At 42.0% G+C, this 19660-nt stretch overlaps 1 protein-coding gene across 3 annotated transcripts in view; it reads right to left on the reverse strand.

The window, feature by feature from the left end:
• Positions 1-19660, reverse strand: part of SCAF8 (SR-related CTD associated factor 8) — a 463405-nt gene that overhangs the window by 36841 nt on the left and 406904 nt on the right. The window contains exons 23-24 of one of the 3 annotated variants that reach the window (XR_012234161.1): positions 6308-6387; positions 4108-4296 (exon numbers count right to left, since the gene is read on the reverse strand). The gene's annotated coding sequence lies outside the window, so the exon portion shown is untranslated. Of the gene's footprint in view, positions 1-466; positions 4297-6307; positions 6388-19660 lie in introns of those variants that run through there. The other 2 variants (XR_012234163.1, XR_012234162.1) reach the window with 2 other exon arrangements.

A 19660-nucleotide genomic window follows, 5' to 3' on the forward strand; every position in this document is an offset into this window, starting at 1 on the left:
CCCCTCAAAGTGGCTTCAAATGTGATGTGGTCCATAAAAATAAAATGGTGTTGCAAAAATGAGAAACCGCTGGTCAATTTTTAACCCTTATAACTTCCTAACAAAAAAAAATTTTGGTTCCAAAATTGTGCTGATGTAAAGTAAACATGTGGGAAATGTTACTTATCAAGTTTTGTGTGTGCCGTATCTCTGTGATTTAATTGCGAAATTTTCAAAATTTTCGCCAAATTTCGGTTTTTTTCACAAATAAACGCAAGTTATTTGAATGAAATTTTACCACTAACATGAAGTACAATATGTCATGAGAAAAACAGTGTCAGAATCGCCGGGATCCATGGAAGCGTTTCAGAGTTATTACCTCATAAAGGGACAGTGGTCAGAATTGTAAAAATTGGCCCGGTCATGAACGTGCAAACCACCCTTGGGGCTTAAGGGGTTAAATAATGTCAATACATGAAATAACCAAAACATGATTTTTTTTTTTAAGTATTTTATTATCAAAACAGAAGAATCACATAAACGTGCAACAAGTTGCTATTACATAGAAAAAAAGGAATACATGATTTGGAGTATTTGTATCAGTGCTATAATGAGTCTATAATTGAGAGTAAAAGGTCTCATCACATACAGTGAAGTAACACAGAGTGTTACTTTTCTTGGTTCCATTACATTGTATAAAAAGCTTGTATTTGACCGATTCATGATCAACACTAAATAACTCCCCTGAGGAGCTGCAGACTGTGCTCCTATGGATATAACATGTATCTCACTCCCTGACCAGCATGTTCAGACTGTGTTTAGCGTGAAAATGTGTCCATTTCAAAATGATTTGTCCAGTAAAGTGTAATGTTATGTTTTACACAGCAGAATAAAACGAGGCACAGTTTGAAGTAATCTGCAGTCATTACCTGTGTGATCAGGGTAAAATACAGCATAGTATAACAATGGATTTGTATTACCTGGCTCTGGAAATAGTACTTGGGTAAATGGCAAAAAGGGAAAAAGTGGATTGCCCTGTAGTAGATAGAAACTCTATCAACTTGAATGTAAATGTGTGCACATCTCTATATATAAAACTGAATGTATGTATGTATGTACAGTATGTATGTGTGTGTGTATCACCAACCAATCACGAAGCATCTTTCATTTCACCAGAGCTGTTCAAAAGAAGCTGAGCTGTGATTGGTTGCTATGAGCAAGTTTTATCACTTGACAACACCTCAGCAGACACTGACATGGTGGGAGAAATCTAGCATCCCCGGGAACGTAAGCTCCCAGCCATTATCTGCCCCCCAGAAAGGAGCACAAAGCACATGACAGAAATGAATCCCCCCCCTCCCGTGGATCATTGTTATGCAAGTTAGGGCAAATCCACTCAGTATTTGGTACTGACCCCATGCCTCTCTTAAAGGGATCCTCAGTATGGAAGTCAGGGCAATTGCCTTCAAATGCTCTGGTACTGACCCCAGGCTCTCTTAAAGGGTTCTCCTGTACGGAAGTTAGGGCAAATCCCTCAGTGCTCTGATTCTGACCCCAGGATTCTATTAAAGGGATCATTGGTATGCAAGTCAGGGCAAATCCATCCAGCGCTCTGGTTCTGACCCAAGGCCCCTCCTTAAAGGGATCCCCAGTATGGAAGTGAGGGCAAATCCAATCTGCACTTTGGTACTGACCCCAGTCATCTCTTAAAGGGATCCCCAGTATGGAAGTCAGGGCAATTGCCTTCAAATGCTCTGGTACTGACCCCAGGCTCTCTTAAAGGGATCTCCTGTGTTGTGAGTTCATTTTCCCCTTCACCATTGAGGTCTGATGAACTCCCTCTTCTGGTGAAGGAAGGTAGTGAGGCTGATTACCAAGCACCTGAGCAGGATGATGATGACTGGGTGACTGGAATTGCTGACTGGATATAAGGCAGCCGACGCCCTTCTGCCTTGCTGGTAATCTCTCTGAGGGATTCTAGGAGACCAGTCTGATTCCTGCTCCTCAAAAGCTAAGTTTTCTGCTCTGCTTTTTGCATTTGTGTTTTGGTTTTGTTTTGCCTTGTTTTTCTGGATTTCTGCTATTCCCTGCTGGGGTAGGCTGAATTCCTTTTTGCTCTGTCTTCAGAAAATACCTGAGTACTGATATAGTCTTTTTGAAGCCTAGCGTCTTCAGGGCTTTTTTCCCTATCAGTCTGTTGGCTCTTGTTTTGATAGGGTTTTGGCGGATTGAAGACATCAGCTTTTCTATCCTGTCCTATTTAGTTAGCTTGGGCCCCATCATTTGCTCAGCCTATCTTTCTGTGTGAGTGTTTTTTCATCTTGCTTCACCGTCATTATATGTTGGGGGCTGCCTATTGCTTTGGGGTCTGCTCTGGGGCAGTTTAGATTTCCCTTTCTGTCTTTAGGCTATTTAGTTCTCCGGCTGTGATCGAGGGGTCTAGGGCTCCGTAGGAACCCCCCACGGCTACTGCTAGTTGTTGTTGATAGGTTCAGGGGTCTGCAGTCTGATAGCTGCAAACTTCTCTGGTTTTCTGGACTTAGCTAGTATTTCTGTTTTTGCCTCCTACGGTGACTCATTCATAACACTCCTGTACAGAAGTTAGGGCAAATCCCTCAGCGCTCTTATTCTGACCCCAGGGTTCTATTAAAGGGATCATTGGTATGCAAGTCAGGGCAAATCAACTCAGCGCTCTGGTTCCGATCCCATGCTTTCTTAAAGGGATCTCCGGTATGGAAGTTAGGGTAAATCCCTCTGCGCTCTGATTCTCACCCCAGGCTTCTATAAAAGGGATCATTGGTATGGAAGTCAGGGCAAATCCACTCAGCGCTCTGGTTCTGACGCCAGGCCTCTCTTAAAGGGAGCCCCGGAATGGAAGTTAGGACCGTTCCACTCAGCGCTCTGGTTCTGACCCCAGGCTGACGGGATGATGTGGGATATTAAGGGCCATAGTCCAGTGGCTCTGGCTGACAGGATGATACAGGATATTAGGGGTAGTAGTCCGGTGGCTCTGGCTGATGGGATGATGTGCGATATTAGGGGTAGCAGTCCGGTGGCTTTGGCTGATGGGATGATGTGGGATATTAGGGGTAGTAGTCCAGTGGTTCTGACAGGATGATGTGGGATATTAGGGGTAGTAGTCCAGCGGCTGTGACGGGATGATGTGGGATATTAGTGGTAGTTGTCCGGTGGCTCTGGCTGATGGGATGATGTGGGATATTAGGGGTAGTAGTCTGACGGCTGTGACGGGATGATGTGGGATATTAGTGGTAGTTGTCCGGTGGTTCTGGCTGATGGGATGATGTGCGATATTAGGGGTAGCAGTCCGGTGGCTTTGGCTGATGGGATGATGTGGGATATTAGGGGTAGTAGTCCAGTGGTTCTGACAGGATGATGTGGGATATTAGGGGTAGTAGTCCAGCGGCTGTGACGGGATGATGTGGGATATTAGTGGTAGTTGTCCGGTGGCTCTGGCTGATGGGATGATGTGGGATATTAGGGGTAGTAGTCTGACGGCTGTGACGGGATGATGTGGGATATTAGTGGTAGTTGTCCGGTGGTTCTGGCTGACGGGATAATGTGGGATATTAGGGATAGTAGTCCTGTGGCTTTGACGGGATGATGTGGGATATTAGGGTGTGTGCACACACTGCGGATACTTCCCTAGTTGGAATGGAAACCGCTGTGCAGACGCTGCGGAATTTTCCGCTCGGATTATCTGCGGTTTCTAAACCGCAGAAAGAATTGACATGTCAATTCTTTCTGCGGATTCTGCAACAGTTTCCTATCTCCACCATTGTAGAGATGGTGAAACCGCAGGGCCAAACCGCAGGATAATCCGCAGATAAACCGCAGGTCTTTTGATCTGCGGATTTATCTGCGGATTTTTCAAAATCCGCGCAGATGAATCCACAGCAGATTCCGCAGCATGTGCACGTACCCTTAGGGGTAGTAGTCCGGTGGCTCTGGGTGACGGGACGATGTGGGATATTGGGAGTAATAGTCCGGTAGCTCTGGCTGAATGGGCGTTGAGGGATATTATAGAGAATGTGGCTATGCGGAGTGGGCGGGGCTCTACACTCAGCTTTATATATATAGATATAATCATTATAATTTGTTATAACTAACCGTAGTTAGTTACTATGCCCGGGCAGCGCCGGGCTCTTCAGCTAGTTTATTATAGAAATGATGAAACTAGTGTTGAGGCCTGCAGAATCACAAAGGTCTCCTTAGATGTAGTTACAGGGGGTTCATATCTTCCTGTGGCCTTCTCTGCATTTCACCTTGAAAAAGCAACAATTGAAACTTTTAAAGCAGCTGTAAAAATAGAAAAAGAAATAACATTGTAAAAATAGATCACATACTTTAGATTTCTGCATTTCAGAAAATGCATCCCAAAATTTACATTTGGACTATGTTATTTAATATAACAAATACAGAAAACTTGCAACTTACAGTTAGCTTCATTTCATGAAGCCATACCGTAGGGAGCAACTTCACCTCGAGAGGAAAGTTAAGAAGTATTCATAACATGTGAACTTTTACACTTTTCTCACGCTACTCTCACAAACGTAAATGCATTTTACTGGGATTTTAAGTGATATTCCATCAAGTAGTAAGTATCTGTGAAATGGAAAGGAAATTATACATGGTTTCGTAATTTAAAAAAAAATATAAATCTGAACACTGGGAAATCTGAAAAATGGTCCTAAGTGACCAATTGCCTCCAGAAGTCACATATTTAGTAACTTGAGTCCACCTGTGTATAATTTATTCTCAGTTAAAACTACAGCTGTTCTCTGAAGGCCTCAGAGTTTATTTGAGAACATTAGGGATCAAACAGCATCATGAAAACCAAGGAACTCACCAGACAGGTCAGGGATAAAGTTGCGGAGAAGAGTAAAGCAGGGTTAGGATATCAAAAATAGCTCACCTCTGAACAGCACACGGAGCACTGTTCCATCCATCATCCAAAAATGGAAGGATTATAGCGCATTTACAAACCTACCAAGACCTAGCCGCCCACCTAAACTGACATCCCCAGCAAGGAGAGCACTAATTAGAGAAGCAGCCAAGAGACCCATGGTCATTCTGGAGGAGCAGCAGATATTTAGAGCTCAGGTGGAAGAATCTGTCCACAGGACAACTATTAGGGAGCAGTCAGACAGCCGAATTACTTGCACAAGGATCACATTGAAATCCTTGGACTGGCTGTTGGCTCTTCTGACCTGAGCGTGACAGCTGCATAGAAATACATGCTGTCACGCTCAAGTCAGGAGAGCTGCCATCCAGTTTGAGGATTGCAATGTGATCCTCGTGCGAATACTGTGGTAGTCTCTCTGCACCCTAAGTCATGTACTCCAAAAATGTGGCCTTTATGGAAGAGTGAAGAAAAGAAAGACATTTTTGAAAGCAAGCCATAAGAATGCCATTTGCAGTTTGCAAAAAGCAATGCAGGGGACATAGCTAGCTAGAAGGTGCTCTGGTCAGATGAGACCAAAGTAAGACTTAGTGGGCAAAATGCTATACGTGGCGGAAAACTAACACTGCACATCACCTGCTAGGAAGTGCTGCTCTGAAGCTTGTGGGGTCCAGATAATTTCCACACCCCGAGACTCTCCAGATGATACAGAGATAAAGGTAACTCTGCTTGCAGCATCATAGAGCAGTCTGAGGCAGCAACATGGAGCACACCACCCCAGCTTGCAGGAAGCTGGGAACAAAGCAGTGTTGACAAAGGCACATGTTTGGGGCATACATGGGGTTTTATTTTGCTTAAGTCATTAGAACACATACAAATAAGAAACGTTTCTTACTACCTTATTAGAGAAATACGCTTCTTTCTTTTTCTGAACTGATCATTGGCTCTCAAAATTATTAATTCACAGGTAAAATCTGTCTTCAGTTAAAATAGGTTTTCCCATTACCGAGATAGATGACAGTTGGTGCTCATAAAGTTCTATGGAATACTGTAATGATGTTTCAGGAGAAGCAGAGAAACTCTGTCTGCCTCTAGCTCCTCCCTCCATAGACCATTACAAGCACTAACTGTTATCTTAGAAATGGGAAAACTTGTTTTCACTGATAACAAATTTTATGCATTAATTGAAAGTGAAAAATCAGTCCAGGAGGAGAAAGAAGCAGATTATTTTCAAGTGTATTATTGATTTCTGAAATAAAAGTGTAAACAACAGTAATTTTTTAAGTGATGTGCATGAAGCCTTAGATGTAAGACTGTACCCCATGAACCCTTTCATACTCAAAAAGAAGTTATCATTAGTTTAACAATTAATTACTTTTCTTTCTCCTGAAAAATGGAAATACCAACCTTTTCAGTGGATGCCCCCGCCTCAGATGTAATCTTCAAGCTTTTCATCACCCTTGTATAGCCAGTTTCTGTTCAGCTGCCTAGTAAAAATAAAAGAATACTTTAACACATAAGACTAATACACAGAATAGTCATACACATTAGACGAGTGTTGGCTGCACAATTAACCTGTGCCGGACTGTATATGGGGGTTTCCTGAGTGTCCCGATAACAGATGTTGGGGGAAAGAAGGATTTTCCATGCTGGTTTTAAAATGGCCAATCCTTTCATTATCGCAGGAGATAAGCAATCATCAGAAGTGTTAGGCAGTGGTTCAGCCCCCTCTCTACAGTGATAATAATAATCTTTATATAGCGCTAACATTTTCCGCAGCGCTTTACAGTTTGCACACATTATCATCACTGTCCCCGATGGGGCTCACAATCTAAATTCCCTATTAGTATGTCTTTAGAATGCGGGAGGAAACCGGAATACCTGGAGGAAACCCACGCAAACACGGGGAGAACATACAAACTCCTTGCAGATGTTGTCCTTAGTGGGATTCGAACCCCGGACCCCAGCGCTGCAAGGCTAGCCACTGTACTGCATACCTGTCTGAGACGAATATTAGGAATAGACCCCTTGGCACTGATTCGCCATTCAGACTTTTTTTAAAGTCACTTTTCTTTTTTTGTCTTGTGGTATTCATTGCCTTCTTCGGTGTCAAGTTCCTTAAAATGGCTCATGCAGTGCAGTTTATGAATTTTGAACTAGGTAAAAAATGTTTAATATTTTTGTCTTTAACCCCTTACCAACGTGTACATACAGGCGCTTCTTGCAAAATTAGAATATCATCAAAAAGTTAATTTCTTTCAATTCCTGATTTGCTGGTGTTTGTTCATTCTACCTCCCAAAAATCGGAATAGAAATAGAAATAAAAAATGTGCTCAAAAATGGTAACAATAAAATCGTCAACTCGTCTTGCAAAAACAAGCCCCCACATGACTCTGTTGACTGAAGTATGTAAAAATTATAGCTTTCAAAATATGGCGATGCAAGTTTTTGTAAAAAAAAGCGTCTTTTAGTGTGTGACAGCTGCCAAACATAAATAAAATGACATAAATGTGGTATTGCTGTAATCGTACTGACCCAAAGAATAAAGTCATCTAATCACTTATACCGCACGAGGAATGGCGTAAAAAATGGATAAGACCAATTCTTCACTTATTTTATTCGCCTTTGCAGCAGCTGCCTGGACACTGGCCATGAAATGGGAATTTGTCGTCCACCCATACACCCAGGTCTTTTTCAGTGACTGTTTTGCCCAGTGTTTTACAAATAAGCACATAATTATACATCTTATTTCTTCTGCCCAAGTGCATGACCTTACATTTATCCCCATTAAAGGTCATTTGCCTTTTATCAGCTCAAGCTTCTAGTTTACATAAATCTTCCTGTAATATAAAATTGTCCTCCTCTGTATTGATTACCCTGCAGAGTTTAGTGTCATCTGCAAATATAGAAATTCTACTCTATATGCTCCATACAAGGTCATTAATAAATATGTTAAAAAGAAGCGGGCCCAATACTGACCCCTGTGGTACCCCACTAAACCGCAACCCAGTCCAAGTGTGCTCCATTAATAACCACCCTTTGTTTCCTAACCATGAGCAAGCCCTTAACCCACTTACACATATTTTCCCTATCCCCATTGCTCTCATTTTATGTATCAACCTTTTGTGTGGCACCGTATCAAAAGCTTTGGAAAAGTCCATATACACCACGTCCACTGCATTTCCTTGGTACAGTCCAGAACTTACCTCTTCATAAAAGCTCATCAGATTAGTCTGACAGGAACGGTCCCTCGTAAACCCATGTTGATATTGGGTCATGAGGTTATTCTTCTTCAGATACTCCAGTATAGTATCTCTTAGAAAACCCTCTAGGATTTTACCCACAGTAGAGGTTAAGCTTACTGGTCTATAATTTCCAAGTTCAGTTTTAGTTTTTGTCCCCTTTTTGAAAATTGACACCACATTTGCTGTACACCAGTCCTGTGGTACAGACCCTGTTATTATGAAGTCTTTAAATATTAACAATAATGGTCTATCAATGACTGTACTTAATTCCTGCAGTACTTGGGGGGGGGGTGTCCCATCTGGGACTGGAGATTTGTCAACTTTAGTGATTTTTAGAAGCCGCCATGCTTCCTGCTGGGTTAAGCAGGTGACATTTAATGGAAAATTTTTGTTATCACTGATCATGTTATCACTCATGGGATTTTCTTGTGTAAATACTGTTGAAAAAAGTCATTAATCATATTGGCTTTTTCCTCATCCACAATTTCACCGAGACTATTTTTAAAGGGTCCAACACTATCATTTTTTTAGTTTCTTACTATTTATGTAGTTAAAGAATATTTTGGGATTATTTTTACTCTCTCTGGCAATTAGTCCATCTCATTCTTTGCTGCCTTGATCTGCATTTTACAGCATTTATCTAATTTTCTGTATTTATTTAAAGCCTCAACACTATCTACTTGCTTTAATTCTTTAAATTCTTTAAATGCTTTCTTTTTGTCACTTTTTGTCAGACGTCAAGGTTAGGACTCAGACGTCAAGGTTAGGACTCATACGTCAAGGTTAGACTTCAGAAAGGCAGATTTTAAGGGACTCAGAAAGAGAATCGGAGGGATCCAATGACTGGATATCCTTAAGGACAAAAATATCCAGGAAGGATGGGAAATTTTGAAAAATGAGATTCTCAAAGCACAATCATTAACAATTCCAAAAAGAGGGAAGAATAGGAAGCATTTAAGGAAACCAGGATGGTTGAACACAGAACTTAAACACATGCTAAAAAGGAAGAAAGAAATGTTTATGAAATGGAAAGAGGGAGGCATATCTAAAGAAGAATATAATGCTGTCTGCAGAACCTGCAGGGCACAAATCAGATTATTAAAGCTGACAATGAATTAAGGCTGGCAAGAGACGTGAAAAGCAATAAAAATGGATTTTGGGGATATATCAAAAGTAAACGAAAAGTCAAAGATGCTATAGGATTTTTACAGGATGAAAATGATGAAATGGTAACAAAGGATGTTTTTAAATTCCTATTTTGCATCTGTTTTCTCTCAGAAAAGGCCTGATGAAGTGAGCTGGGACTGGCTCAGGAAACGCGTTGGCAATAAAGATATCTTGAATTCTACCACAGCAGCGCAGTCTCTTATTGCTCTACCAGCCTTCTCTTTGTACCAAGTCCTTGGACCTCGTGCAGACTGCTGCAGCTGTTTTATGCGAATATAGGTGTTGTGACTCTCACAACCCCATCAGGTGAGCCTAACATTTGCTGTGCACTCATCTACTTTCCATACAGACCTACGCATTGGAAGCGCCCTGTCTCCCCTTTTTTCTCTAAGAAAGAAAATGTAACATCAACTGATCTTCATTGTCCTATTAAGGGAATAGAAGAATCCAGGATATCTATAAACAGAAAGATAGGGAGGAAGCACTTACCTAACATAAATTAATTCAAGTCTCTGGGTCTAGATGAATTACACCCCAGAGTACTGAAGGAGATAGCAGAAGAAATATTTGAACCACTCTCCATAAAATTTGAAAATTCTTGGAGAGCAGGAAAAATTCTAGAAGACTAGTGAAGAGCAAATGCTACTATCTTCAAAAAGGAGAAGAAGATGGACCCAGGGAACTATAGGCAGGTGAGTCTAACTTCTATACCAGGAAAGATCTTTGAACAAATTATTAAGCAACATGTATGTAAATACCTGGATAAGAATGAAGTGATTAAACAGTCAGAATGAGGTTGTAACTAATATGTCATGTCAGACTAACTTAATTTCCTTCCATGACAGAATCACTGACTGGGTGGATCAGGGAAATGCTGTAGATATAGTATATCTTGACTTCAACAAAGCATTTGACAAAGTATCTCACACCATCCTTATTGAAAAAATGTATAGAATGGACAAGGAAACTGTTAGGTGGATTCATAACTGGCTTAGTGATTGGACCCAAAGAGTGGTCATAAATGGCTGCACATCCAGTTGGAAGAATGTCTCAAGTGGCGTACCACAGGACTCTGTCCTGGGCCCTGTATTGTTCAACATCTTTATCAATGATTTAGATGAAGGAATTGAGGGTAAACTGACTAAATTTTCTGATGACACAAAGCTAGGAGGGATAGCTAATACTAGAGAAGAGAGAGGATTCAAAAAGATCTAAATATACTGGAGCAGTGGGCAGCAACTAACAGAATGGTTTTTAACAGGGAAAAATGCAAAGTACTACATCTGGGCAATAAAAATGAAAAAAGAATATACAGAATGGGAGGAATAGGGCTAAGCAACAGCACATGTGAAAAAGACTTGGGCATACTAATAGATCACAGACTGAACATGAGTCAACAGTGTGATGCAGCAAAAAAGGCAAATACAATTCTGGGATGTATTAACAAAAGCATACAGTCTAGATCATGTGAAGTCATTATTGCCCTCTAATCCTCTTTGGGGTCAGACCTCATCTGCAATACTGTGTCCAGTTTTGGGCACCACATTTTAAAAAAGACATCAACAAACTGGAGCAAGTTCAGAGAAGAGCGACCAGAATGGTAATCGATCTACAAACCATGTCCTATGAGGAACGGTTACAGGAATTGGGAATGTTTAGCTCACAAAAAAGAAGACTGATTTGCACAAGGAAAGACTAGAAACAATGGGAGGAAACTTAATGGGAGGAGACACAGACTACATATTAGAAAAAAACTTTTGACAGGGTGATCAATGAGTGGAACAGGCTGCCACGAGAGGCGGTGAGTTCTCCTTCAATGGAAGTATTCAATCACAGGCTGGACAGACATCTGGGAAGATTTAGTGAATCCTGCTTTGAGCAGGGGGCTGGACCAGATGACTCAGGAGGTCCCTTCCAACTATACCATTCTATGATTCTATGACTTATTGCACCCCTTACAGCTTTATTTAGCCACTAGCTGAAGAGCCCGGCCCATTGTAACTACGGATAGTTATAACAAATTATAATGATTATATATATATATATAAAGCTGAGTGTATAGCCCCACCCACTCCGCATAGCCATGTTCACTATAATATCCCACATCATCCCATCAGCCAGAGCTACCGGACTACTACCCCTAATATCCCACATCGTCCCGTCAGCCAGAGCCACCAGACTACTAATATCCCACATCATCCCGTCAAAGCCACCAGACTACTACCCCTAATATCCCACATCATTCCGTCAGTCATAGCCACCGGACTACTACCCCTAATATCCCACATCATCCTGGAATGGCCCTAACTTCCTTACCGGGGATCCCTTTAAGAGAGGCCTTGAGTGAGAATCAGAGCGCTGAGATGATTTTGCCCTGACTTCCATACCAATGATGCCTTTAATAGATGCCTGGGGTGAGAATCAGAGCCCTGAGGGATTTACCTTAACTTCCATACCGGAGATCCCTTTAAGAGAGACCTGGGGTCAGTACCAAAGCGCAGAGTGGATTTGACCTCACTTCCATACCGGGGATCCCTTTAAGAGGGGCCTGGGGTCAGAACCAGAGCGCTGAGTGGAATTGCCCTAACTTCCATACAGGAGATCTCTTTAAGAGAGGCCTGGGGTTAGAACCAAAGCGCTGGATGGATTTTCCCTGACTTCCATATCAATGATCCCTTTAATAGAAGCCTGGGGTCAGAATCAGAGTGCTGAGGGATTTGCCTGTTGTGAATTCTCTTGATGTGACTTCTGAGTCGGGGCTCCCTGTGGTGGTTACTGCGGATAGTGGAGCTGGCCGGGTTGACAGAAGTCTGCCACCTGACGACGATGATTGGAAATCAGGGGTTACTGACTGGGAGGATATAAGTGAGCAGGCTTCCCTCAGTTGCTGCTGGTGATTAGTTTCTTCCTGTGCATTTCGAGGTCTGCTGTCTCCTGCCTGATCCTGCATTTTTCAGTTAAGTTGTTCATTTGCTAATCCTTTGCATATGATCTGGTTTTGCCTCTTTTTGCTTTGCTGTGAGGGTTCAGCGTGTCCCCTGCTGGGGCAGTACTGGACCCCGCTCCATATGTTACAGCTTGTGTCAGTTTGTTCAGTCCCCTGTTGTATTAGTCTCTTTTGATTTGCTGCCGGTTCACACCAGAATGCTGATATAGTGGGGGAGAGGTCGTGAGACCTCAGTGTTTTTTGTACATCAGACGTGTTGGATTTTTTAGGGTTTTTGCGTGATTACAGACAGTGTCTTTCCTTTCCTATCCTATCTAGACAGTTTGGGTCCCATCATCTGCTCAGTCTATTTTCTGCCTGTGTTTGTGCCTCATCTTGTCTCACCGACAATATATGTTTGGGGGCTATTTCTTTGGGGTTCTACTCCAGGGCAGTTTAGATTTCACCTTTCTTGCTTTAAGCTTAGTTAGTTCTCCGACTGTGACGAGGCGTCTAGGGCATTGTAGGTATGCCCCACGGCTACTGCTAGTTGTGTTGATAGGATTAGGGGTCTGCAATCCGCTAAGTTACCAACCTTTCTGGTTTCCTGGTGGCCTAGCCAATTCCTGCCATCCTCCTCGGTGACCTATTCATAACATTTGCCCTAACTTCCATGCCAGAGATCCCTTACAGGCTAGTTTCACACTAGCGTATGGCCGAGGTGCAGAGGGCTGCGGGCTTCCTCTGTGAAGCTCCACCCCCTGCCGTGCCTCCTCCGTTCAGCCCCGCTTCTGTTGGCATGCGGCCTACATACCCTATCTTTAGCATTAGGTACGCAGGTCATGATGATGAACGTGGATGCTGCCGCATGCATCGTTTTGATGGTGCGGCGACTGAACCAAAATGCAACACATTCCGTTTGGTGCAGGTCACAGCACCGTCAAAAAGACGCAGTGAGACCATTCAAATGTCCATGAAATGAAGCCAGGTGAGTGAGAGAGGGGGGAGGAGAAGGGGGCTGGATGACAGTTCACAGCAGGGAGCAATTAACAGATCGCAGTTAATAGGACATTTGACTAGCATCAAAGCTGGAGAAAGAGGCAGAATAAGATGGAAGGATAATACTAGGTGTGAGGAGCATGGGCATATCAATATGCATACAGTAAGTTTGAAGTATGATACATGGTATTAAAGTCAGGGGAAAAAACAGAGTACAGCTGTACCAATTAAGAAACAGAGGGTGAGGAATGCATGGGGATTCAGGGGTGCAGTGGGTATTATGGATTAAGCGGGTTCAGACGTACCAGTTAAGAAATAGAGGGTGAGGAATGCATGGGGATTCAGGGGTGCAGTGGGTATTCTGGATTAAGCGGATTCAGACGTACCAGTTAAGAAACAGAGGGTGAGGAATGCATGGGGGTTCAGGGGTGCAGTGGGTATTCTGTGTTTATTCTATGATATTGTTGTTTTGGGTATTTTTTGTCATATAGGTCTTTCAAAATCACTTCAAATTTGATGTGGTTCCTAAAAATATGGTTTTGTAAATTTTGTTGAAAAAAATTAGAAATCGCTAGTCAAATTTTAAACCTTATAATGTCATAACAAAAAAAAATTATGTTTCAAAAATTGTACTGATGTAAAGTAGATATGTGAAAAGTTATTTATTAACTATTTTGAGTGACAGCTCTGATTTAAGGGCAGAAAATGTAAAAATGTGAAAAATACTTAATTTTCTAAATTTTCGCCAAATTTCCATTTTTTTCACAAATAAACACAAGTCATATTGAAGAAATTTTATAACTGAAGTACAATATATCATGAAAAAAAATCATCTCAGTGGGATCTGTTGAAGCGTTCCAGAGTTATTACCTTATAAACTTATTGTGAGAATTGCAAAATTTAGCCTGGTCACGAAGCTGCAAACAGCATTGGGGCAAAAGGGGTTAATTTGTACTTTTCTTTATATTCTTTTTTTGTATGTGTTCTCCTGTTTCTTAATTTATGTAATTGCGGCAGTGGTTTGTAGTTTCCAGATTATGATATAATATTTCTCAACAACAAGACCGTTAATATGAGGCATACAGGTAGGACTAGTGTAACATTTCTATTACTGGTATGCCCATATTAATAGGTCATATACATCCCGGGGATGACAGATTCCCTTTAAACTTTTCCTATCTGTAGTTTAGTTTATATCTCCACAGTGTGGCACCCCCTTAAATCTCCTCCCTCATTTCTGTCTATCGGCCTAGCCAATCGCTGCACTCTGCAAATGACTTTCTACTAAACTCTGCACTAATCCGTACCTACCACTCCAGACTCCACGACTTCTCACGTGTTGCGCCCATCCTCTGGAATGCTCTACCCCAAGAAATTAGGACCAGTCACAACTTGCACAGTTTTAGGTGCTTCCTCAAAACAAATTTGTTCAGAGCAGCCTATCACGTTCCCTAATCAAATTCATTTTATGTGTAAGTGTGTGTAACCCATTCACTATCTCTATCTATCTCCCACTCCCTCAAGATGGCTGGATCATCATTGTAAACACACACCTGTACTTTGTATCTTCCCCACCTCTTTATAGATTGTAAGCTCTCACGAGCAGGGTCGTTTTATTTTGCTTTAATTATTGTATTATTGTTAACGTTGTTACTTATGACTGTTATGTTTGGAACTGTAAGGCGCTGCGGAATATGTTGGCGCTATATAAAAAAAGATTATTATTATTATTGTCAGCTTAATCATCAATTGCTCCGTGTTAAAAGACTGCACAATTTTTGCAAAAATGTGCTCCAGTCCGCCACTGAAATTATTTTATGTATACCAGGATTTTTTTTGCAATTTTTTCATCACCTTGCAAAATGTGCCAATTTTTGCTTTTAAAGGGAATCTGTCACCCCACGGACCTATATGACCTATTAATATGGGCATACAGGTTATAGAAATGTTACACTAGTCCTACCTGTATGCCTCATATTTATGGTATTGTTGATGAGAAATGTTATATTCTTTCTTTAGGTTAATGATTTCTCCCAGGCTCTGGGGGGTGCTGTAATACTTACAGTACCTCCTCCCATTAACGTGAGTTAAAGCCCCGGAAGTCTGTGCCTACACCCTGCACTTCCTCAGAAATACATACCTTCTGTGGGCTCTGCATTCACGGATCTTCAAGGATCTTCTGCGCATTTGGAAATCAAGGTCCCAAAATCGGGAGGAAGAGTGGAGAGGCACACAATCCAAGTTGCTTGAGGTCTAGTGTGAAGTTTTCACAATCAATGATGGTTTTGGGGAGCCATGTCATCTGCTGCTGTAGGTCCACTGTGCTTTATCAAGACCAAAGTCAGCGCAGCCGTCTACCAGGAAATGTTAGAGCACTTCATGCTTACCTCCAAAAAGCTTTTTGGAGATGGAAATTTCATTCTCCAGCAGGATTTGGCACCTGTCCACACTGCCAAAAGTACCAATACCTGGTTTAGAAATAACATGATCACTGTGCTTCATTGGTCAGCAAACTCACATGACCTTAACCTCATAGAGAATCTATGGGGTATTGTCAAGAGGAGGATGAGACACCAGATCTATGATCTGCAAATATTATGTATCATCTGCAAGTATTGATATTTTACTGTGTAAACCTTTTACCAGATCGTTAATAAATATGTTGAAGAGAATAGGTCCCAACATCGACCCCTGCGGTACCCCATTGGTCGCTCTGACCCAGTTAGACAATATACCATTTCTAACCACCCTCTGTTTGTTATCACTAAGCCAGTTACTTACCCATTTACACACATTTTCCCCCAGTCCCAGCATTCTCATTATGTGTACCTACCTCTTGTGTGGCACAGTATCAAACACAAGATATACCACGTCCAATGACTCACCTTGGTCCAGTCTATAGCTTACCTCTTCATAAAAACTGATTAGATTGGTTTGACAGGAGCGATTCCTCATAAACCCATGCTGATATGGAGTTAAACAGTTATTCTCATTGAGATAATCCAGAATAACATCCCTCAGAAACCCTTCAAATATTTTATCAACAACACAGGTTAGACTTACTGGCCTATAATTTCCAGGTTCACTTTTAGAGCCCTTTTTGAATATTGGTACCACATTTGCTATGCACCAATCCAGTGGAACAGATCCCGTCACTATAAAGTCCCTAAATATAAGAAATAATGGTTTGTCTATTACATTACTTAGTTCTCTCAGTACTCGTGGGTGTATGCCATCCAGACCCAGAGATTTATCTATTTTAATTTTATTTAGCCAGCTCTTCTTGAGTTAGATTGGTGACCCCTAATAAAGGGTTTTCTTTGTCTCTCGGCATTTCACCTAGCATTTTATTTTCCACCATGAATACCATGGAGAAGAAGGTGTTTTTATTAGCTTTTTCCTCATCATCTACAACCATTCTTTCCTTGCGATTTTTTAAGGGGCCTACACTTTCACTTTTGATTCTTTTACTATTGAGATAGTTGAAGAACAGTTTGGGATTAGTTTTACTCTCCTTAGCAATGTGCTTCTCTGTTTCCTTTATGGCAGCTTTAATTAGTTAAATGGGGCTCCTTCTATTCCAAGCTCTGCCGTGTGCCAAAACATTGGTTTTCCTCCACATATGAGGTATCGGCGTACTCAGGAGAAATTACACAACAAATTCTATTGTGCAATTTCTCCTGTTACCCTTGTGAAAATAAATGGAAAATTTGGTACTAAAAAACATTTTTTGTGAGAAAAATGTGATTTTTTTTATTTCATTGCTCAATGTTATTAATTTCTGTGATGCATGTTGGGTTCAACATGCACACCACACATCTAGATAAGTTCCCTGAGGGATCCAGTTTCCAAAATTGTGTCAACTGTTTGGGGTTTCCACTGTTTAGGCACATAAGGGGCTCTCCAAACGAGATATAGTGTCTGCTAATTATTTTAGCAAATTTTGCATTGAAAAAGTCAATTTATGCCCTGCCGTGCACCCAAACAGTACCAGCATGCTGAGGAGAAATGACACAACAAATTTTGGGGTCCATTTTTCCATATTACTCTTGCATTACCCTTGTGAAAATAAAAAAAAATTGGGTCTAATGTAAATTTTTTGTGAAAAAAGTTAAATGTTCATTTTTTTATTCCAAGTTTTCAAAAATACCTGTGACACACATGAAGGGTTTATAAATCTCTTGAATGTGGCTTTCAATACCTTGAGGGGAGCAGTTTTTATGATATTATTATTATTATTTATTTATACAGCGCCAATTCCATGGTGTTGTACATGAGAAGGGGGTTACATACCAAGTTATAAATATCGTTAACAGTAAACAAATTTACAGTGACAGACTGGTACAGAGGGGAGAGGACCCTGTCCTTGCGGACTTACATTCTATGGGATAGTGAGGAAGAGACAGAAGGTTGGGGGTGCAGCAGCTCTGGTGGTTTTGAGGCGGCAGCTTGGGCAGTGGTGAGGCGGCAGAATGGTCATTGCAGGCTCTAAGCATTCCTGAAAAGATGGGTTTTCAGGTTCCGTTTGAAGGATCCGAGGGTGGTGGATAATCGGACGTGTTGAGGCATGGAATTCCAGAGGATAGGGGATATTCGGGAGAAATCTTGGAGGCGGTTGTGTGAGGAACGAAAATGTGTGGAGGAGAGTAGGAGGTCTTGGGAGGATCGAAGATTACGTGAGGGAAGATATAGGGAAACTATTTCAGAGATATAGCGAGGGGATAGGTTGTGGATGGCTTTGTAGGTCAGTGTTAGTAGTTTGAACTGGATTTGTTGGTGAATTGGAAGCCAGTGGAGGGATTTGCAGAGGGGAGAGACAGGGGAGTAGCGAGGAGAGAGGTGGATTAGTCGGGCAGCAGAGTTGAGGACAGACTGGAGTGGTGCAAGAGAGTTAGCAGGGAGGCCACAGAGGAGAGTATTGCAGTAGTCAAGGCGGGAGATAATGAGGGCATGTACAAGAGTTTTAGTAGATTGAGGGCTGAGGAAGGGACGGATTCTGGAAATATTTTTGAGTTGGAAGTGAAAGGAGGTGGCAAGAGTTTGGACGTGTGGTTTGAAGGAAAGGGCAGAGTCGAGCGTTACTCCGAGGCAGCGGATTTTAGGTGCGGGAGAGAGCGTGATGCCATTTACCATAATAGGTAGATCGGGTAGGGAAGATACGTGTGATGGAGGAAAGATAATGAGCTCAGTTTTGTCTACATTGAGTTTTAGGAAACAAGAGGTGAAAATGGAGGATATGGCTGAAAGACACTCCGGGATTCTGGACAGCAGAGAGGTGATATCTGGGCCAGAGAGGTAGATCTGAGTGTGGTCCGCATATAGGTGGTACTGGAAGCCATGGGACTTTATGAGTTGTCCTAGGCCAACAGTATAGATGAAAAAAGTAAAGGCCCCAGGACAGAGCCTTAGGGAACTCCAACAGAGAGAGGGCGGGATGAGGAGGTAGTGTGGGAGTGGGAAAACGCTGAATGTGCGGTCAGAAAGGTATGAGGCAATCCAGGACAGGGCAAGGTATTTGATGCCAAGGGAAGAAAGAATCTGTAGTAGTAGACAGTGGTCGACTGTGTCGAAGGCAGAGGACAGGTCGAGAAGGAGGAGGATGGAGAACTGTCTGTTGGCTTTGGCTGTGAATAAGTCATTAGTAATTTTGGTTAGGGCAGTTTCAGTGGTGTGGTGGGGGCGGAAGACAGATTGGAGGATGTCGAGGAGGGAGTTAGATGAGAGGTGGGAGGAAAGTTGAGCATGGACATGCTGTTCAAGGAGTTTGAAAGCAAACGGGAGCAGTGATATGGGGCAATACCATTAAAGTGCATTTAAAATCATACGCATTTCACAATGATTAAGGCGGCACGACCACGGAAACATGTATGATTTTAAATGCACTTTAAGCCTGTGACTGTCACTGGTATGAATTATCCATTTTTGTGTCTCTGGATATAAAGATGGATTTAGGACTTACCGTATATACTCCTGTATAAGCCGACCTGTGTATAAGCCGACCCCCCTAATTTTGCCACAAAAAACTGGGAAAACTTATTGACTCGCATATAAACCTAGGGTTATGGGTGGTCTAAGAAGATGCTCTATAGATAAAACCCCCCATATGCTGCTGCACAAGGGTTAATGCTGCCCCATAAGATGCTCCATAAATACCCCCATAATATGCAGCTGCACAAGGGTTAATGCTGCCCCGTAAGATGCTCCATAAATACCCCCCATATGTTGCTGCACGAGGGTTAATGCTGCCCCATAAGATGTTCCATAAATACCCCCATATGCTGCTGCACAAGGGTTAATGCTGGCCCAAGAAGATGCTCCATGAATACCCCCATAATATACTGCTGCACAAGGGTTAATGCTGCCCCATAAGATGCTCAATAAATACCCCCATAATATGCAGCTGCACAAGGGTTAATGCTGCCC

Source organism: Dendrobates tinctorius, unplaced genomic scaffold (assembly GCF_039654945.1).
Source record: "Dendrobates tinctorius isolate UK_male_01 unplaced genomic scaffold, ASM3965494v1 ptg000087l, whole genome shotgun sequence".
Classification (NCBI taxonomy): Eukaryota; Metazoa; Chordata; class Amphibia; order Anura; family Dendrobatidae; genus Dendrobates; species Dendrobates tinctorius.